This window comes from Hypanus sabinus, chromosome 1, assembly GCF_030144855.1.
Source record: "Hypanus sabinus isolate sHypSab1 chromosome 1, sHypSab1.hap1, whole genome shotgun sequence".
Taxonomy (NCBI): Eukaryota; Metazoa; Chordata; class Chondrichthyes; order Myliobatiformes; family Dasyatidae; genus Hypanus; species Hypanus sabinus.
This window is the reverse complement of record NC_082706.1, coordinates 194,616,295-194,638,933: the sequence shown is the minus strand read 5'-3', so window position 1 is coordinate 194,638,933 and position 22,639 is coordinate 194,616,295.

The following is a 22,639-nucleotide window of genomic DNA, read 5'->3' as shown; positions in this document are numbered from 1 at the left end:
ATCTCCTCCTCACTGGCAATCAACACTGGTGCACCTCAAGGATGTGTGCTTGGCATCCTGCTTTACGCTCTCTATACCCACAATTGTGTGGTTAAACACAGCTGAAACACAACTACTGTTGGCAGAATTTCAGGTGATGACAAGGAGGTGGATAGGAATAAAATAGATCAACTGGGAGTGGTGTCAGAACAACCTCAACATCAGTACGACCAAGGATTGATTAAGGACTTTAGTAAGTGCAAGTCAAGGGAACACACATCAGTCCTCACTGAGGGATCAGAAGTGGAAAGGGTGAGTAGTTTCAAATTCCTGGGTGTCAACATCTCTGAAGATCTATTCTGGGCCCAACATATTGATGTTATTACAAAGAATGCCCCTCAGTAGCTGTACTTCATTTGGAGATTGCCAGGGAGGAGGAGATGTTGTTTCTGATCTGCACTGTCTGTGGTCTCTCGGTCAAGGATCCAGTCGCAGAGCAAGGTACAAAGGCCCAGGAATTGGAGAATTGATATTTCACCAACAATATTTGCAGATGTACCGTAGAGAGTATTCTAACTGGTTGCATCAAAGTCTGCCCAGGATTGTAAAAAGCTGCAGAAAACTGTTAACTCATCCAACTCCACAAAAGGCATTAACTTTCCCCAACATCCAGGACACCATCAAAAGGCAGTGCCTCAAAAAAGCAGCATCTGTGATTTAGGATCCCATCACCCAGGACATGCCTTCTTCTCACTGCTACCATTACAGAATCTTGAAGACACACACTGAGCATTTTGAGTACAGCCTCTTCCCCTCTATCAGTTTTCTGAATGGACAATGAACCCATGAACACTACCTCATTATTTTTTTCTTCTCTCTTATTGGACTATGCATTTAATTCCATATACACACTGTACTTCTTATTGTAATTTATGATTTTTTTTATTATACACTGCGATCTACTGCTACCACAAAACAATGATTTAATGACATATGCTAGTGATATTAAACCTAATTTTGATTCAGATTCAGATTCACCTCATAATGTGCAAAAATCAGATATGCCATGAAACTGATTTCATAATATTTGACAAGGTTTGTCTCTTAGAACCAATTATTGGTTGAATTGTTGCAGACTATAGCAATAAAAGACTCATGATATAAGATAAAACACACGAGATGTAGCCTTTTGTTTCATTCAATCAATGGAATTATTTTATTATTCATAGCAACGCAATTATATTATATCATTCTTACCTGCATCAAAAACAATCAATCATTGATCTCTATTGATAAAGATTGTCTTTATGTGTTGCAATATACTGGTCAATATGGCCATATAACATATTCAACAGAAGATAAATGCTGGTGATGGGTTCAACAATCAAGTCTATTGCAGGTGCATTAATTATGATTTGATTTGATTCGTGGAGGATAATGTCTCCTCACAATAATCTATAGGAATGTCAATGGTAATTTATCAATATTTTAATGACAATATTTATTAATGTTGAAATTCCCCAAATATTGTACCAGATAACAGAATCATCTTCACTGGCTCAACAATTATGAAATCAGTTATATTCGTAATAATAAACATGATATGCTGTTTAAAATGTTGATAAAATGTTGAAAGGTTGATTAAAAAAAGCACAGAATGTAAAAATACTATTCAGACATAAGATATAGGGGAAGAAAATAGGCCATTTGGCCTATTGAGTTTGCTTGTCCATCCGATCATGGATGATTTATTTTCCCTCTCATTCCCATTCTTCTGCCTTCTCCACATTACTTTTGACACCCACACTAATAACAATGGCATGGTAGCACAGTGGTTAACACAATGCTTTACAGTGCCAGTGACCCGGGTTCAATTCCAGCTGCTGCCTATAGGGAGTTTGTATGTTCTCCCTGAGACCATGTGGGTTTTCTCCTACAGTACAAAGATGTACTATTGTTGTTAACAACTAGTTAACAAAGGGAATTGAGTACAAGAGCAAGGAAATCCTTTTGCATTTGTACAGGGCCCTGGTGAGACCACACCTGGAGTATTGTGTACAGTTTTGATCTCCAGGGTTAAGGAAGGGCATCCTGGCTGTAGAAGAAGTGCAGCGTAGATTCACAAGGTTAATTCCTGGGATGTCCAGACCGTCTTACGCAGAGAGGTTAGAGAGACTGGGCTTGTACACGCTGGAATTAAGGAGATTGAGAGGGGATCTGATTGCAACATATAAGATTATTAAGGGATTGAACAAGATAGAGGCAGGAAATATGTTCCAGATGCTGGGAGAGTCCAGTACCAAAGGGCATGGTTTGAGAATAAGGAGTAGGTCATTTAGGACAGAGTTCTAAAAACTTCTTCTCCAAGAGAGTTGTGGGGGTCTGGAATGCACTGCCTCGGAAGGCAGTGGAGGCCAATTCTCTGGATGCTTTCAAGAAGGAGCTAGATAGGTATCTTATGGATAGGGGAATCAAGGGATATGGGGACAAGGCAGGAACAGGGTATTGATAGTAGATGATCAGCCATGTTCTCAGAAAGGCAGAATGGTCTACTTCTGCACCTATTGTCTATTGTCTATAACTTAGGGGACAATCAGGGGATGGCAAAGCTTGAAGAGCAGGAGGGTTTGTTCCGTGCTGGATCTCTAAGTAAATAAATAAACACTTTAAATATGGCTTGGCCTCCACAGCCTTCCATGGCAATGGATTCCATAGATTCACCACCATCTAGCTAAAGAAATTCCTACTCATCTGTGTGTTGAATGGCTTGTGTCCTCTGGTCCTAGGCTCTCCAACTATTGGAAACATCCTCTTCACCTTCACATCTAGGTCTTTCTATATTCGGTATGTAAATTGAAATACTAAAATAAATAAAAATCATAATAAAATAGACAATGAAAATTTGCACTGTAAACAACCAAAGTAATGCCAATTGATCATATATTATCTATTTTTTCAGATTTTTTCCAAAAATGTAAAGGTATGAAGAGCTTCATAATGTGAAATAATATCTGTTGCAATAATTCACATATGGAGATACAGCTTCAAAATGAGTTCAGGATGTGAAAGAGAAATTTAAATTGAATCCATTAACTGGTAAATGAAAATAACCAGACTGATATGACTGAGACCGTGTTTTGTGCCGTTCATGAGTAATGGGAAAATGAACAATTTAAGGGACTGGAACAACAATTTTTGAATTTAGCTAAAAAAAAATACTGAAATTTAGATGGTCCAGCATCGCACTTCAGAGTACCAAGCTACCAACACAACACAGAAAAAGAACAACAGAAGTTTTTTTTTACCCAGAAATTGGTGGGTGCATGGAATGTACTCTCAGGAGTAATAATAAATGTACATTGGGGATATTTAAAAGACTCTTAGATAGATGACAGAATTATTGATGAAAGAAAAAATAGAGGGCTGTGTGGGAACAAAGGTTAGATTGATAGTAAGTTAAAGGGCTGGCACAATATTGTGGGCTGAAGTGCCTGTAGTGTTTAATATCAAGCAACAGCTTGACATGTTCATTCTCAGTGAACCATCTTTTTCTGCTATAATCTATCAAATCAGATGTAGAACCTCTGACTAATCACTGACTGATATGCTAGTGCAGATGATGAATCAGTCCTTCCTCGGGTGAATATTGAACAGAAGAATCACTGAAAGTAGGAAGGGAATGGAAGCTACACTGGATGAACCATCACCATGGTTGGCTTAGTGGCATCACCATGGATCACTTGCCTGTAGATACAGGATCCACAGCTGGTGTATAATAAAAATAATCTGAGTGAGCTGGAAAAGTTCACTGGATTTTATTTAAATCATTCCGTGGATTGAAGGTTAATCTATGCCTAAAGTGGTATCTGTATGCAATATCATCGCACTGAACCCTTCCTCCCTAATGCAAATACAGTGTTAACGATCACCGATTGGAGTTCAATTCCCACCACTGTCTGTAAGGAGTTTGTACGTTCTCCCTGTGACTGGATGGATTTCCTATGGGTGCCCCAGTTTCCTCCTGCATTCCAAAAATGTATGTTTGTGAATTGTTTAGGGTTAGTGAATTGTGGGTGTGCTATTTTAGTGCCAATACATATGATGCATTTTACTGTATGTTTCATGTTTAGATGTACAGTCCATGAGATTCATGCAGCTAATCTATTTTTACCTTTTGTGTGGCACTACCATTGTGTCAGATGAGACAGATGTTGAAAAGATCAAGCAGCACAAAACTCGATTCACAATTTGTAATGTTGTGGGATCCCAGCCCACCATATCAACCTCTTGACTTCCAGCATCACATCCAGGGAAATGTGCATAGAGAAACAAGAAGCAGGATGATAGTTTTGTGACCCCAGGAATTCCCCAAGAAAAACATGGGGAATCCAGGATTAACATTTCAAATTTCATTTCTGCCAAGCCATTTGTTGCTAGGTGGAACGGTGCAGAACGGTGGAATGGCCTGATTCTATTCATTTTCAGGAATGACTGAAATTCTTTTGCAACAAACTGTGGTCCACTGTCACTGACTAACAGGTCTGGTATACGAGACCTTGAGAAGAGGCTTCCCAACACATCAAATATGTGTGAGACTGTAATGGAGGCTACTGGGAACATTTCTGTCCACTTTCTGGCTGCATCCACTATTACCAAAATATTTGTGCCCATGAATGGTCTGGCAAAATCCAACATGAATCCTTTGCCAGAGCCATGCAGGTCATTCCCAAGGATGGAGATGCTCTGCTCTTGGCATCTTCTGGATGTGTTGGTATCCTGAACAGTTCATGATCAGCTGCTCGATCTACTGAAATATTCCAGGCCACCAGACAAAGCTTCAAGCCAAGACTTTAATTATGACCATGTCTAGGTGACCAGCATGCAGCTCCTCCAACACTTTAGCTCTCAGGATGGATCGAACAACAACTCTCAGTCCCTATATAAAGTAACCTCCATCGAGGACAATTTCATCACAGGTAAGTTTCACTGGATGTTATGGATCACAATGTGTGAGGACAGTGTCTGATGTCTCCATTTTGCCTTACTTTTGGAAAGCAACCTCATACTTAGAAACATAGAAACATAGAAAATAGGTGCAGGAGTAGGCCATTCGGCCCTTTGAGCCTGCACCACTATTCAGTATGATCGTGGCTGGTCAACCAACTCAGAACCCTGTAGCTGCTTTCTCTCCATACCCCCCGATCCCTTTAGCCACAAGGGCCATACCTAACTTAGTGCCTTGTCCATTGCCATTTATTCCTGATCTGCAGTAATGAGTTAAAGGATTACAGCAGAGTGGCCAGGTTTGGCAGGAGCCTGTCATTGGTTGAAAAATACTAAATAAGACCACAACTGTTTCAGATCCTTTGGCCTTAGGGCATCCACCACTACTTAAATTTTTTTCAGCACACTTTTGTAAATTCTTGTCTGTCAATGGTATGGCCATAGCAAGTGATGCTTGGTTTAGAGAATTCACACTTGTCACATCATGCTGTGAGCCCTTAATCATTTAATCTTTTTAACACTGTCTTGAGATCTTGGAGAGATTCTTTGTCATCATTACAAGGATCAGTGATGTCATCCAAGTAACACTGAGTACTTGGACATCCTTGCAGCATCTGATCCATAGCTTTCAGTCAGAGTACAAGTGCAGATACGACTACGAAAATAGCCTATTATAATGATAACCCAGCTTGTGAGTGTTTATCATGAAAAACTCTTTGGAATCTTCTTTCATCTCCATCTGTAGGCAGGCCTCAGTTAAGTCCACTTTGCAAAACATATCCTCTACCCTGGTCAGAGGCATTGAACTACTTTCAGTATTGGTTTCTTCTTGTGTACTGGCACCACTGATGTCATCTATGAGCCAAACTCAATCCTGGAAAACATTACCTCAGCCTCAGCAATCTGGCTCACTGCCTACTTTCTCAAGATAGTATAAGGGACTGGATGGGCTTTATAACATTGGATGTGCCATTTTCATTTAACACAATTCTACCCTTGATATGTTTGAGTTTTCTAATGTCATCCTTGAATGCTGCTGTGGCATCAACTAGTACCTTTCTTAATTCAGTTCCAGTTGACTCTATTGCAGGGGATATGGCATGCAAATGGTGGATGGATCTCCAAAGAAGTTGTAGTTGCCTCAGACAATCACAACCCCACAATGCTAAAGCTCCTGTTTTTACCACATACAAGCCCAATGTTGGTTGTTGTATTTCAATGTTACAAATGTCATTCCCAGAGGAGTTAACTTTTCTCCATTATAAGTTCTTAGTTGGATATCTGCAGGCTTCAGTTCCGTATCTTAGAAATGCCATTTAAACTCATTTTGTGGAATGTCTGAAACAGCCAAGCCAGTGTCCAATTCCATTTTAATTATTTTCCATTCACTTTTGGTATAAGCCATATTACTTGTCTTTTGTCAGCTTTCATATTGTATATCAGAAGGCTACTCAAGCTGGTGTCACTCTTATCATTATCAGATTTTTCATCAACAGCCTGCAGATTAGCGCCTTCTTTGAAAATGCAACTTGACCTTTTTTTCTCTCTTCCCTATGTAGTCCGTTTATTTTTGTCTGCCCAGCATGCTCTTTGTATGTGCCTTACATTGTTGCATTCTGTCCAAGTTTCACCTTTAAATTTGCACTGGTCAGTATAGGTGAACCATTGCCACAATAGTAACAGAATATTTTCAGCCAGGCTGGTTTCTGTTTAGATGTTGCAATTTAGTTCATGCTCAGTTTCTTCCCTAACTTGCAACACAATTGCATCTCTGGCTGCCATTTCCATTGATTCAGTGATTTTTTTTTTAAATACATGTTGTCCTCCAGTTAGGAGAAAGTTCTGCTTTCTTGTAAGATTCCACAAGCCCATTACTAAACTGCCAATGCTCAGAAATTGTGAAAAGAGGATGTGGAATACCAGTTTTCCTCAGTTCATTTAAAATTAATGTAAATGATTCTTAACCGTCATTTAGCTGTTTTACTGGCTTTCCAAAGCAATCTATTGACAAACTTCAACTTACTTTGGACACTGCTGCTGGACTTTCAACTAAAACCATGATGAGGAAACATATCGCTTCCATACTAGCTAAAGTTCTCTGACTACTGTTATGACATGGCAACAATGAATATAGAATTGAAACAGGTTTTTTTTTCTATAACAAATAAAACATTTATTAAACACTGCTAAAAAAAACCTAAAAGTAAACCAATAACTAATTTAACCGGAAGTCAACAGCTATATGGCAGCTCGAACAATTCTTAAAGCGATAATGCAAAAACAGTTCTTAGAAGGAGTAATGCAAAAGTCCAAATGATTTACACAGTCACTTAGGAGAGTTTTTCTTAGAAGTAACAAATTCCTCACCGATGTCACGACGTTACTGCTGATCTCATTCAAAATATGCCTTGCCTGAAGGATTCATGGCAAAGGAAATAAAACGGCTTAAAAGCAGTGACCTTTCCTTGGCGCAACCTTGCTCCAACCGTTTCTGCTCTGTTGCAGAGGCAATCTTGGATTGCAGGTCACAAATTCCTTCTGAATGAAGATTAATTAAGGTCAAACCTATTTATCGCCGTCAACACCTTCAGGATTTCCGTACTTCAATAAACTCTTCACTCTCCAACCGGACTTTAACTGGCAGTGATTTTCAGAACTGCCAGCGCGATTCTCACAGTAGAAATTAAAACTCCACTTTTAAAATGAAACTGCGATATAACATCAAATACACAGCAGAACGGAGTCACTGATGATTTCAACCATGAACTGACCTGCATCACAGGGAGGGTTTTTCTTTTTATACCCTGTTGAAAAAAACTTTCACATACGGGAAAACTACATCACTCCACCATCAAAAGACCATCACATCATGTCCAGCAGAGCCTCAATTACATCATGGTCATGTGACAGGCACAAGATGGCCACAGGTATGTAACACTAGCTTTAAAGCTCTTAATGGTCTGAGACTGGTATACATCACAAAATTGTTTTGTTTTATAACCCTACTTGAGCTCTCTAGTCTTCTTCTGCCAGTCTCTTAAATTTAATAAATCAAAACATAATTGGTAGGTTGGCTTTTATGATCTACACACCTAAACTGTGGAATTTAATACCAAAAATTAAAAGGGACGCAGACTCATTCGACACTTTTAAATGTTAGCTCAAAACCTATATTCAGTATTTAACCTTGTTTTTAACTGACATCTTTTTAAAATGTTAATATGTATTTTAAAATTTATTTTTATGTTTGCACTTAATCCCATTGTAAAGCACTTTGAAATACATTGTATGAAAAGTGATCTATAAATAAGTTATTATTATTATTACTATTATCATCATCATTTTTTATTATTATCTGAATTTCTCAGTCACGCCAACAAGAATGAGGGCCACAGAGTCAGAGAAGTGTAGAGCACAGAAACCGGTCTTTCAGCCAATCTAGTCCATGCTGAGCCATTTAAACTGTCTCTTCTCTTTGATCCACACCTGGTTTATAGCCACCATACCCTTTCTATCCATGTATCTATCCAAACTGTTTTTAAATGCTTGCAACACTTGCACTGGCAGCTCGTTCCACACTCTCACCACCCTCTGACTGAAGAAGTTTCTCTTCATGTTCCCCTAAAACTTCTCAGTAGAAAAAGTCTGCTTGCACTTACCCTGTGTACCTTTCATAATTTTGTATATCTCTATCAAATCTCCTCTTAATCTTTTACATTCAAAGGAATAAAGTCCTAACCTATTCAATCTTTATCACTCAGGTCCTCCAAACCCAGCAACATCCTTGTAAATTTTCTCTGTACTATTACAGCCACATTTTTCAATCTTTCCTGTATGGACAAAATTGTTGTCAATACTCCAAATTAGGCATCACCAATGTCTTCAGCATAACATCCGCGTCGAGCGGGCAGCGGAGTCCGTGGAAGCAGAGTCCTGGGCTAGTCCGTGGAAGCAGAGTCCTGGGCTTTGGCTAAGTGGGCTTCGGCGTAAGGGGACTTCGGTAAGCTTGTGTGATTGCTCGCTGAGGGGAAGAAGGTAAGGTCGCTAGGTGCTTTTTAGACATTCTGTTAATTCAGTTTAGGTATGGGGGAGACAGTCAGAGCAGTGGTGTGCTCCGTATGCAGTATGTGGGAGGTCAGGGTCAACACAGTTGTCCCTGATGACCACACCTGCAAAAGGTGCGTCCAGCTGCAGCTCCTATCAGCCCGACTTAGGGAGTTGGAGCTGGAGCTGGATGAACTACGGATCATTCGGGAGGCAGAGGCAGAGATAGATAGGAGTTATCAGGAGGTAGTCACACCAAAGTACCAAGATTTAGGCAGATGGGTGACGGTCCAGAGAGGCAGGGGGAGCAGGCAGAGAGAGCAGAGCACCCCTGCGGCCATTCCCATTAACAATAAGTATACTGTACTGGATACTGTTGATGGGGATGACCTACCAGGAATGAGTTGCAGTGGTCCTGCCTCTGGCACAGAGGTTGAACCCTCAACTAGAAAGGGGAGGAGGGAAGAGAAGAGAGCGATAGTTTTAGGGGATTCTATAGTTAGGGGGGCAGATGGGAGATTTTGTGGGGCAGATCGGGAGTCTCGGATGGTATGTTGCCTCCCTGGTGCCAGGGTCCGGGACATTTCAGATCGGGTGCAGGCTATTCTTGAGAACGAGGGCATGAACCCAGATGTAGTGGTCCATGTAGGGACCAACGATGTAGGTAAGGTGAGTGAGGGGGTCCTGCTTAGAGAGTTCAGTGAGTTAGGAGTGAAGCTGAAAGGCAGGACCTCCAGGGTGACAATCTCAGGATTGCTACCTGTGCCACGTGCGAGTGAGGCGAAGAATAGAATTATTATGCACATTAATACGAGGCTGAGAGCATGGTGCAGGAAGGAAGGGTTCAGGTTTTTGGATAATTGGTCTTTGTTCCAGGGACATTGAGATCTGTTTCGAAGGGATGGTCTAAATCTGAACCGGAGGGGTACTAGCATTCTTGCAGGAGTGTTTGCCAGTGCTGCTCGGGGGGGATTTAAACTAGATGTGCAGGGGGCAGGGATCCAGGTCCAGAGGAGCATGGGATTAAATGTGTAGAAGGTTTGGGTAATCTTGAGAAGGTCATCAAAATTCAGGGTGCAATTAGCCCGATGGAAGTTCAAGGAGCTGGGTTAGGTACAGTAGACAGTCTTTTAAGCAAAGAGAGGAGGAAAGGGCTAAGAATTCTATACTTGAATGCACGTTGTGTCAAAAATAAGGCAGATGAGCTTGAAGCTCAGATGAAAATGGGGAACTACGATGTTGTTGGGATAACGGAGACATGGCTGCAAGGGGATCAGGCCTGGGAATTGAGTGTACCAGGGTATACGTGCTATCGTAGAGACAGAAATATGGGAAGAGGGGGTGGGGTGGCCCGGTTGGTAAGGAATGAGATTCAGTCCTTAGCAAGAGGTGACTTGGGAACAGGGGAAGTAGAGTCTGTGTGGATTGAGCTGAGGAACAGCAAGGGTAAAAAGACCCTAATGGGTGTTGTGTATAGGCCCCCAAACAGTAGCGTGGATATTGGGTACAAGTTGATTAGGGAGTTAACATTGGCATGTGCTAAAGGTAATGTAGTCGTTATGGGAGATTTCAACATGCAGGTGAACTGGGAGAATCAGGTAGGTGCTGGACCCCAGGATAGGGAGTTTGTGGAGTGTCTAAGGGATGTATTTTTGGAACAGCTTGTGCTTGAGCCAACCAGGAACGAGGCTATTTTGGACTTGGTGATGTGTAATGAACAGGAATTGATAAGTGATCTTGAAGTAAAGGAGCCATTAGGAAGTAGTGATCATAACATGATAAGTTTTTATCTACAATTTGAGAGCGATAAGGGCAGATCAGAGGTGTCAGTGTTGCAATTAAATAAAGGAGACTACAGAGCCATGAGGGAAGAGCTGGCCAAAGTTAAATGGGCGGATGCCTTGGCAGGAAAGACAGTGGATCAGCAGTGGCAGATATTCTTGGGCATAATACAAAAGATGCAAAAGCAGTTCATTCCAATGAGAAGGAAGGATTCAAAGAGGGGGAAGGGGCCACAGTGGTTGACAAAGGAAGTCAGAGATTGTATAGCATTAAAGAAAAAGAAGTATGACAGGGCTAAGATGAGTGGGAATACAGATGATTGGGAAAGTTTTAAGGAGCAGCAGATCTTAACTAAAAAAGCAATACGGAGAGAAAAAATCAGGTATGAGCTCAGTCTAGCCAGGAATATAAAAGGGGATAGCAAAAGCTTTTTTAGTTATGTGAAGAGAAAGAAGATAGTTAAGAACAATGTTGGCCCCTTGAAGAATGAATTGGGAGAAATTGTTATGGGAAACAGGGAAATGGCAACAGAATTGAATGCGTACTTTAGATCTGTCTTCACCAGGGAGGACACAAGCAATCTCCCAGATGTATGGATGGGCCAGGGTCATAAGATATCAGAGGAATTGAGACAGATTGACATTAGGAAAGAAACTGTGATGAGTAGACTGGTAAGACTGAAGGCTAATAAATCCCCGGGTCCAGATGGTCTGCATCCGAGTGTTCTAAAAGAGGTGGCTCAGGAAATTGCGGATGCATTGGTAATCATTTTCCAATGTTCCTTAGATTCAGGATCAGTTCCTGAAGGTTGGAGAGTGGCTAATGTTATCCCACTTTTCAAGAAGGGAGAGAAGGAGAAAACGGAGAACTAACGCCCTGTTAGCCTAACGTCAGTCGTGGGGAAGATGCTTGAGTCCATCATTAAGGACGAAATAGTGGCACATCTAGATGGCAGAAATAGGATTAGACCGAGCTAGCATGGATTTACCAAGGGCAAATCATGCTTGACTAATCTGTTGGAGTTTTTTGAGGGTGTAACAAGGATGTTAGACGAGGGTAAGCCAGTAGATGTTGTGTACCTAGATTTTCAGAAGGCTTTCGATAAGGTGCCACATAGGAGATTGGTGAGTAAAATCAGAGCTCCTGGCATTGGGGGCAGGGTTTCAACATGGATAGAAAACTGGTTGGCAGATAGAAAGCAAAGGGTAGCAGTGAATGGGTGTTTCTCGGACTGGCTGGAGGTGATTAGTGGGGTACCACAGGGCTCGGTATTGGGACCACAGCTCTTTACGATTTATGTCAACGATTTAGATGAGGGCATTGAAAACTATATCAGCAAGTTTGCTGACGATACTAAACTGGGGGGCAGTGTGACATGCGAAGAGGACGTTAGGAGAATACAGGGAGACTTGGATAGGCTGGGTGAGTGGGCAGTTACTTGGCAGATGTCATTCAATGCGAATAAATGTGAAGTTATCCACTTTGGAAGCAGGAACAAGAGGGCAGAGTATTGTCTGAACAGTGTAGAGTTAGGTAAGGGAGAAATGCAAAGAGACCTAGGAGTCCTAGTTCACCAGTCAATGAAGGTGAATGAGCAAATGCAACAGGCAGTGAAGAGGGCAAATGGAATGTTGGCCTTTGTTACAAGGGGAATTGAATACAAGAGCAAGGATGTCCTTTTGCATTCGTACAGGGCCCTGGTGAGACCACACCTGGAATATTGTGTACTATTTTCGTCTCCAGGTTTAAGGAAGGACATTCTGGCAGTTGAGGAAGTGCAGCGTAGATTCACTAGGTTGATTCCTGAGATGGCAGGGCTGTCTTACGCAGAGAGATTGGAGAGATTGGGCTTGTACACGCTGGAATTGAGGAGATTGAGAGGGGATCTGATTGAAACGTTTAAGATAATTAAAGGATTTGATAGGATTGAGGCAGGAAATATGTTCCAGATGTTGGGAGAGTCCAGTACCAGAGGGCATGGATTGAGAATAAGAGGTCAGTTATTTAAAACAGAGTTGAGGAAGAGCTTCTTCTCCCAGAGAGTTGTGGAGGTGTGGAATGCACTGCCTCGGAAGATGGTGGAGGCCAATTCTCTGGATGCTTTCAAGAAGGAGCTAGATAGATATCTGATGGATAGGGGAATCAAGGGATATGGGGACAAGGCAGGGACTGGGTATTGATAGTGAATGATCAGCCATGATCTCAGAATGGCGGTGCGGACTCGAGGGGCCGAATGGTCTACTTCTGCACCTATTGTCTATTGTCTATCCCATCTCCTGTAGTCAATAGTTTGACTTATGAAGGCCAATGTGCCAAAAGCTTTCCCTACGACCCTATTTACCTGTGATGCCACTTTCAAGGAATTATATATCTGTATTCCGAAATCCTTTTGTCTCACTGCACTTTTCAGTGCCCTACCGTTCACGCGCAAGACCTACCCTGGTTACTCCTATCAACGTGCAACACCTTGCACTTGTCTGCATTAAATTCCATCTGCCATTTTCTAGCTCATTTTTCCAGCTGGTTCAGGTCCCACTGCAAGTCATGATAGCCCTTTTTGTGGTCCATTGCACTCCCAATCTTGGCAGCATCCACAACTTTGCTGATCCAGTTAACCAGATTATTATCCAGATCATTAATACAGATGGCAAACAACACAGCCAACACTGATCCCTGGGGCACTCTACAAGTCACAGGCCTCCAGTCAGAGAGGCAACCGTCTACTACCATTCCCTGCCTTCTCCCACAAATCCAATATCTAATCCATTTTACTATCTCACGCTGAATGCTGAGTGACTTAACCTTCTTGACCAACCTCTCATGCAGAACCTTGTCAAATGCCTTGCTAAAGTCCATGTAGGCAACATCCACTGCCTCGCATTCATCCAGTTTCCTGGTAAGGTTCTCAAAAAAACTCCATAAGATTGGTTGGACATGACCTACCATCCACAAAGCCATGCTGTTTATCCTTAATCAATCCATGTCTATCCAGATGCTTAGAATGCCAGTCTGCTTCTAGTGTTTGGGCATTGCTATTGCAAATAAACTAACAGAGGAAAGAAATATACAAGAAGGGTAGACTGGCAAGGTTCATGGCAGGGAGAAGATTGTGGGCATCATTGGAAATGAAGGTTTACTGTGAGGTAAAGGTTGATTGGAATAGCCTGTGTAGGGGAAATCAAAGAATCAATGTAGGAAGGCACTTAGACTATGGGTCAACAGAGGTTTCAGGGCAGAATTGGAGGTGGGTTCTTTCAGTAAAAGTGTGTGTCAGAACTGACTGGAAGTGTCTAGGATTGTAGGAGATTGATTGGTACAGTTCAAGACATACTGCGTCCTTGCTTAGAATTGTAACAATTTTGGTAAAGAATGCACAGCCATTTGCAGGTACAGACAGGTACAGTCTCCTTATTCAAAATTCAAAGGTAATTTATTATCAAAGTATATTTTTGTCACCACATGTTATCCTGAGATTCATTTTCTTACAAGCATTCACAGTAGATACTAAGAAAAACAGAAGAGTTGGTGAAAAACTACACAAAGACAAAGATGAACATATAAGCATTGTGCAAATGACAACAAACCGTGCAAATGAAAAAGACAAATGAAAAGAATATTAAATAAATCATATTGAGAGCATGAGTTGTAGAGTCCTTGAAAGTAGTTCCATAGGCTATGGAATCAATTGCGTGTTGAGGTGAGTGAGGTTATCCACTTTTGGTTCAGGAGCCTGATGTTTGAAGGATATTAACTGTTCCTGAAGCTGGAGGCATTGGACTTGTGCCTCCTGTGCTTCCTTCCCAAAGGTAACAATGAGAAGAGATCATAGCCTGGATGGAGTGTTATTGGAGGAAAGAGAGAAAGACAACTACACTCAGAGCCAACCAAATCCTGAAACTGAAGATCACACACTCACACACACAGTTTTGGAAGTTGGTTGCACTTCAGTAGAACCTGGGTCATAAAGCTGAAGCATAATGGAGAAGATAATGAGATCTGTGGGGAGTGGAGGATTATTGGGAGATCAGTTTGAAGGATGAGTTGATGGGCCTGAGGAGAGAGAGTAAATCATAAAAATTTAAGGGAATCTTTCTGGGTCAGGTTTCCAGTGATATAATGGACCTGCTGAAAGGAGTTATCTTAAAATGGCACATATTGTAGCGGTGTGCTACAAGCAGCGCTAAAATTACGACACGGAGTCGGTAACTGCAGTCGAAGGAAAAACTTTATTCGAAAACTTCAGCCTCACTTTTAAGCCTCTGTCAACCGGCCCCCCATGGCGAAGAGGCTCCAAAAGCCTGTGCTCGCAAAACCCCCGTAGGCTATCTAATTGTGAGTCGGTTCGGATACGCTAGGAAATGAGGCGCTACATAACCCCCCCCCAGAACCGGCGATACACCCCCCAATGTCCACAGCCTGGGCCAGAACCTGCTTGGGAGGTCGGCCTCTGCGCCGAGGCGCCGGAAACTCGGCCGGTTGCGCCAGGTCCACATGGGCCGGCTTGAGGCGGTCCACCGTGAAAACCTCCTCCTTCCCCCCAACGTCCAGCACGAACGTGGACCCGTTGTTCCGGAGCACCATAAACGGCCCCTCGTATGGCCGCTGCAGCGGTGGCCGATGCCCGCCCCTTCGTACAAACACAAACTTACAGTTCCGTAGGTCTTTGGGTACGCAGGTCGGGTGCCGCCCATGCTGTGAAGTGGGTATGGGGGCCAGGTTACCGAGCTTCTCGCGAAGTCTGCCCAGGACTGCAGCGGGTTCTTCCTCTTGCCCCCTCGGGGCTGGTAGGAACTCCCCGGGGACGGCCAGGGGCGCGCCGTATACCAACTCGGCCGACGAGGCGTGCAGGTCGTCCTTGGGCGCTGTGCGGATGCCGAGAAGGACCCAGGGAAGCTCGTCCGCCCAGTTGGCTCCTCGCAGGCGGGCCATGAGGGCCGACTTCAGGTGACGGTGGAAACGCTCCACTAGCCCGTTTGACTGTGGGTGGTAGGCAGTGGTGTGGTGCAGCTGAGTCCCCAAAAGGCTGGCCATAGCTGACCACAGGCTGGAGGTGAACTGGGCGCCTCTGTCGGAGGTAATGTGGGCTGGTACACCAAAGCGGGATATCCAGGTGGCGAGCAGGGCTCGGGCGCAAGATTCGGAGGTGGTGTCGGTGAGCGGGACCGCCTCTGGCCATCTTGTGAACCGGTCCACGATAGTCAGGAGGTAACGCGCTCCGCGCGACACTGGCAGGGGGCCCACGATATCCACATGAATGTGGTCGAAACGCCGGTGGGCGGGATGGAACTGCTGCGGTGGGGCTTTGGTGTGCCGCTGAACCTTGGCCGTCTGGCAGTGCATGCACGTTCTGGCCCATTCACTGACCTGTTTGCGGAGACCGTGCCAAACGAACCTGCTGGAAACCAGCCGGACAGTTGTCCGGATGGAGGGATGCGCCAAGTTATGAATGGAGTCGAAAACACGTCGCCGCCAGGCTGCGGGGACGACCGGACGGGGCTGGCCGGTGGCGACGTCACAGAGTAGGGTCCTCTCACCTGGGCCCACGGGGAAGTCCTGGAGCCGCAAACCAGAGACTGCAGTCCTGTAACTCGGAATCTCCTCATCTACCTGCTGTGCCTCTGCCAGTGCCTCAAAGTCTACCCCTTGGGAAAGGGCATGAACGGTAGGGCGAGAGAGCGCATCCGCCACAACATTGTCCTTACCCGAGACGTGCCGGACATCCGTTGTGTATTCAGAGATGTAGGACAGGTGGCGTTGCTGGCGGGATGACCAGGGGTCGGATGCTTTCGTAAACGCAAAGGTAAGCGGTTTGTGGTCCGTGAACGCGGTGAAGGGCCGACCTTCTAGGAAGTACCTGAAATGCCGGATTGCCAGGTAGAGCGCCAACAGTTCCCGGTCAAAAGCACTGTACTTGAGCTCGGGTGGCCGCAGGTGTTTGCTGAAAAACGCCAGGGGTTGCCAGTGACCTGCGATGAGCTGCTCCAGCACCCCACCGACTGCCGTGTTTGATGCGTCCACTGTGAGGGCGGTAGGGGTGTCCATTCTGGGATGTACTAGCATTGCGGCGTCAGCCAAAGCTTCCTTCGTTTGAACGAAAGCGGCGGCGGACTCCTCGTCCCAGGTAATGTTCTTGCTCGGACCCGACATCAGGGCGAACAGGGGGCGCATGATCCGGGCAGCTGAAGGGAGGAAGCGGCGGTAGAAATTGACCATACCTACGAATTCCTGAAGGCCTTTGATCGTGGTGGGTCGGGGGAAGTGGCGGACCGCATCTACCTTAGCGGGCAGAGGGGTTGCCCCGTCTTTAGTAATCCTGTGGCCCAGGAAGTCAATGGTATCAAGTCCGAACTGGCATTTGGCAGGGTTGATTGTAAGACCGTACTCACTCAGTCGGGCGCAGAGTTGACGGAGGTGGGACAGATGCTCCTGACGACTGCCGCTGGCTATGAGGATGTCATCCAAATAGATGAACGCGAAGTCCAGGTCCCGTCCCACCGCGTCCATTAACCGCTGGAACGTCTGTGCGGCATTCTTCAGGCCGAACGGCATGCGGAGGAACTCGAAGAGGCCAAACGGGGTGATGAGAGCCGTTTTGGGGACGTCGTCAGGATGCATCGGGATTTGATGGTACCCTCGGACAAGGTCGACCTTGGAGAAGATCCGGGCGCCGTGCAGGTTTGCCGCAAAGTCCTGAATGTGCGGCACAGGGTACCGGTCCGGTGTGGTAGCCTCGTTCAGCCTGCGGTAGTCGCCGCATGGTCTCCAGCCCCCCGTCGCTTTGGGCACCATGTGGAGGGGGGAAGCCCAGGGGCTGTCGGACCGCCGGATGATCCCCAATTCCTCCATTCTCTGGAACTCCTCCTTCGCCAGTCGGAGCTTGTCCGGGGGAAGCCGCCGAGCACGGGCATGGAGGGGTGGTCCCTGTGTCGGGATGTGGTGCTGTACGCCGTGCCTGGGCATGGCTGCTGTGAACTGCGGTGCCAGAACCGATGGGAACTCCGCCAGGACCCTGGTGAAATCGTTGTCGGACAGCGTGATGGAGCCGAGGTGAGGGGCTGGCAACTGGGCCGCGCCCAGGGAGAACGTCTGAAAGGTCTCGGCGTGTACCAGTCTCTTCCTGGGCAGGTCAACCAGCAGGCTGTGAGCTCGCAAAAAATCCGCACCCAGAAGCGGTTGGGCTACGGCGGCCAGTGTGAAGTCCCACGTGAACTGGCTGGGGCCGAACAGTAGCTGCACCTGACGGGTGCCATAGGTCCTTACTGTGCTGCCATTCACGGCCCTCAGGGGGGGACCCGGTGCCCTGCTGCGGGTGTCGTAACTCGTCGGAGGTAAAACGCTGATCTCAGCCCCAGTATCGACCAAAAACCGGCGTCCCGACCTTCTATCCCACACATACAGGAGGCTATCCTGATGGCCAGCCGCCGTAGCCATCAGCGGCGGCTGGCCCTGGCGTTTCCCGGGAACTTGCAGGGCGGGCGGCAACGGCGGGCTTCTGCGCCCCACCGCTGGTGGTAGAAGCACCAGTGGTCATCGGGCCGGGGGTTAGTGGGCTCTGCGGCCGGGCCTGGACTGGTTTGCTGCCGGGAGCGTGGCTGGGAGATCTGTGCGATGGACGCCCCGCTCACCTTTTTGGCGTTCCACAGCAAGTCCGCCCGGGCTGCCACCTTCCGGGGGTCACTGAAATCCGCGTCGGACAGCAGCAGGCGTATGTCCACGGGCAGCTGCTCCAGGAATGCCTGCTCAAACATGAGGCCTGTGTGCCCCTCGGCCAGAGACAACATCTCATTCATTAAAGCCGATGGAGGTCTGCCGCCCAAGCCATCCAGGTGCAGTAAACGGGCAGCCCGCTCGCGCCGTGAGAGTCCGAACGTCCTGAGGAGCAGGGCTTTGAATTCCGTGTACTTGCCGTCTGCCGGGGGCGACTGTACGAACTCCGCGACCTGGGCAGCTGTGTCCTGGTCGAGGGAGCCCACCACGTAGTAGTAGCGGGTGTCTTCTGAGGTGATCCGGCGAACGTGGAATTGGGCTTCGGCTTGCTGGAACCATAGGTCCGGGCGCTGTGTCCAGAAACCCGGCAGTTTCAACGAAACCGCATGAACAGAGGCGGCGTCGGTCATTTCTGGTCCAAAAATCGTTTGGACCGTCGGGGTCACCAATTGTAGCGGTGTGCTACAAGCAGCGCTAAAATTACGACACGGAGTCGGTAACTGCAGTCGAAGGAAAAACTTTATTCAAAAACTTCAGCCTCACTTTTAAGCCTCTGTCAACCGGCCCCCCATGGCGAAGAGGCTCCAAAAGCCTGTGCTCGCAAAACCCCCGTAGGCTATCTAATTGTGAGTCGGTTCGGATACGCTAGGAAATGAGGCGCTACAATATCATCTCATGTAACACAGAAATAATATCAGATAAGAAAGGGTGAATCACAGTTGGAAATACCTAGCCAAATTTTTTGCATAGCTCAGTTTAAACGAGGAATGGTCACAATCATTATCTGTTGCAAAAAAAATCTTTATATGTCCTGAATGCCACATAAAAGAAACATCACAACATATTGAGATTCAAGACCAACTTACATTATCTATAGCAGAATAAACATTTCTTGGGAATCAATTTGGGGTTATTTTGTCTATTCAAATCTATTTACAAATAACTGAGGAGGAAAGAAAGAGAGTGAAAATGTCAGTTACTAGTAAATTGTGTGACAAAATAAATAGAACTAAAGGGACAATTACTGCTCAGAAGTATTGAAAATAAAACCTCAGTGTTGGTGGAAGACTTAATAATAATATTGAACATGGACTAACATTTGAAAAGGTAGCATGAAGAGACTCCACTCACAAATGAATTTCAGAATTGATCTTTTGCCATAATATTAATGATTTTATAGCTGCTGAAAATTTGCCTTGTATATTGAATAAATCCCATAATCACTGTAATTCAGTTGAGAAATCTGGCCTATAATATTGACACAACATACACAAAATTCTGGAGGAACCCAGCAAGTCAATCTGCATCTGTGGAGAGGAATAAAGAGCTGATATTTTGGGCCAAGAAGGGTCTTGGACCAAAATGTTGACTCTCTATTTTTCTCTATAGATGCTGCCTGATGTTTGATATAAACAAAGGACCCATTTGAAATTGCACTTACTCTCTCTCTCAACCCTGTCTCCATGGGGTCAAGCACATCAGGTCCTGCTCCCAAGCCCAACAACAAAGTTGGAAATCAAACAATCACATGATGTCCATGTTCCATGTTCTAAAGCATCAGCACCATGCAAAGCAATGATCTGATTCACACATGCTGTTAACCAGCAGCTTTCAAGAAACACCCATTTCATTCCAGCTTAATCTGAGTCTTGGCAAATTAGCTAATGACTTACTGTACAGTTCTCTTATTTACCAAATACCTTTAACTCCAAGATTCCCTGGAGTAGTATTTTACATGGATCTTATTTACTCCTTGGTGTGGGGCATGTAAGGTGATAAGCAAATTGCCTCCATGTTGAAATCAATAACTACTTAACTCTCAAACAAGAGAAAGTCTGCAAATGCTGGAAATCCAAGCAACCCACACAAAATGCTGGGGGAACTCAGCAAGCCAGACAGCATCTATGGAAAAAAAGTATAATCAATGTTTCAGGCTGAGACCTTTCAGCAGGACTGGAGGAAAAAAGAGATGAGGAGTAAGGGGGTGTGGGAAGGGGAGGGAGAAACACAAGGTGATCTGTGAAACCAGGAGGGCGGAGGGGTGAAGTAAAGAGTTGTGAAGTTGATTGGTTAAAAAGATGCAGGGCTGGAGAAGCAGGTATCTGATAGGAGAGGACAGAAAGCTATGAAAGAAAGAAAAGAGGGAAGGAGCAGCAGAGGGAGGCAATGGGCAAGTAAGGAGGTAAGGTGAGAGAGGAAAATGGGAATGAGGAATGGTGAAGGTGGTAATTACTGGAAGCCCTGTATCTCTTTCACCAATCAACTTCCCAACTCTTTACTTCACTCCTATAACCCCCGCACCACCTCCACTCCGGGTTTCACTGATCACCTTATGTCTCTCCCTCCTCCCCACATCCTCCAACTCTGACTCAACATGTCCTCTCCTTTCCAGTCCTGCCAAAGGGTCCTGTCCCGAAACGTCGACTGTACTCCCTCTGCAGATGCTGCCTGGCTGCCGAGCACCCAGCCCCCACCCCCAGTACCCTGCGCGTGTCGCTTGGATCTTCCAGCATCTGCAGATTTTCTCCTGATGGTGAAGCTAAACTGTATTGACGAGAATTTTGCCAGTTGTTTCAGGAGTCGAGTGGTTCTCAACTCTCATTCTCACTGCATGAAGATGTTGTTTCTGCTAGTTACCGGAGCCTATAACTGAAATGACCAATCCTTGGAAGTTAACAGCCACAGAAGGGTAGGTAGAAGTGATTGGGAAAATGAATCGTCCAACTCTCCACCTCTTACCCGGGGCAATAAAAGTGGTTTACAATGTATTATCAGACTGAAATGCTGAAGTTAGAAAGAAAGAAAGATTACCGTAACTTTATTATTGTGACAGAGAGTGCTTGGTAAATGCACTCCTATACAAGAGCATTTACACACTCACACAGAAACATTGCCCTGTCATTCTGCTGTCATTTGGCTGAGTATGTGCACTTCAATGTCTTCCCCCAATATGTTCTCATAATAGGTTTGGCTTTATGTGGCTTTCCAGCCGTATATACTGGAATATCCCATTTCTTTAGTAACAAGGTTGTGCAAATATGTAAATGTTGCTTTGTATACTGTGTTTAAGGTATATTCTGCTTATTTGGTAATAGGATTGTCACTAAATTGTGGGGTGCATCATATTCTAATTTACCTGTAGTCTTAAATTAACTTTTTGAGTAATTAAAGATGGTATGTCCTGCTGCCTAACAAAAATGGGACAGGGGCTCATCGCTCTCAGTGGGAGGGGGACAGAGATCCAGCTACCAGGAGTTCACATCGGACAAAGTACCATTGTGCTTTCTTGTAGATATATTTTAGTAAATATTGGCAGTTTTGTTTTTCACAACTTCCACTAATTTTTCTAAGTTTGATTTTTAACACACTTGATAGACACTCGTGTAGTAAAGTGCTAAGCCACTCCAGCCAGTTCTTCTCTTTGATGGAAACTCACGTATTGTAGCAATTTGTCACGTACGCAGCAAAACATATAGTGAAATCCATCAAAGCAAAATTGTTTGCAGTGCACTGGGGGATTGTGGCAGGACATGGGCATCCCTTTAGAACAGAGATAACAAAGAACTTTTAATGGCAAAGGGTGGTGAATCTGTGGAGTTCTTTGTAACAGGTGGCTCAAGAGGCCAAGTCATTTGTACACTGACAGTGGAGGTTGAGAGCTTCTTGATTAGCAAAGGTGTCAAAAGTTATGGGGAGAAGGCAGGGAGAATGGGGTTGAGAGGGATAATAAATCAGCTCTGAAGAATGGCACAGAAGACTCAATGGGCCAAATGGCCTAATCCTGCTCCTAAGCCTTATGGCAACTCACAAGTGTCATTATGATTCCGCCCCCGAGATAGCATGCCCACAACTTGCTAACTCTAACCTGTGTGTTTTTGGAACGTGGGAGGAAGCTGGAAAGCCTAGAGGAAACCTACGCATTCAAGGGAAAAACTACAAACTCCTTACTGTCAGTTGTGGGAATTGAACCCTGATCAGTAATCACTGACGCTGTGAAATGATTGTGCTAACCACTACACTACATGAATTACACCTTGGGTTTTACAAATAAAGTGTTCTAGGCATTTAAAACTGCCAAGGACACCAATTTTTGAGTGTCATGATCTGTCCAAACTGTGAGAAG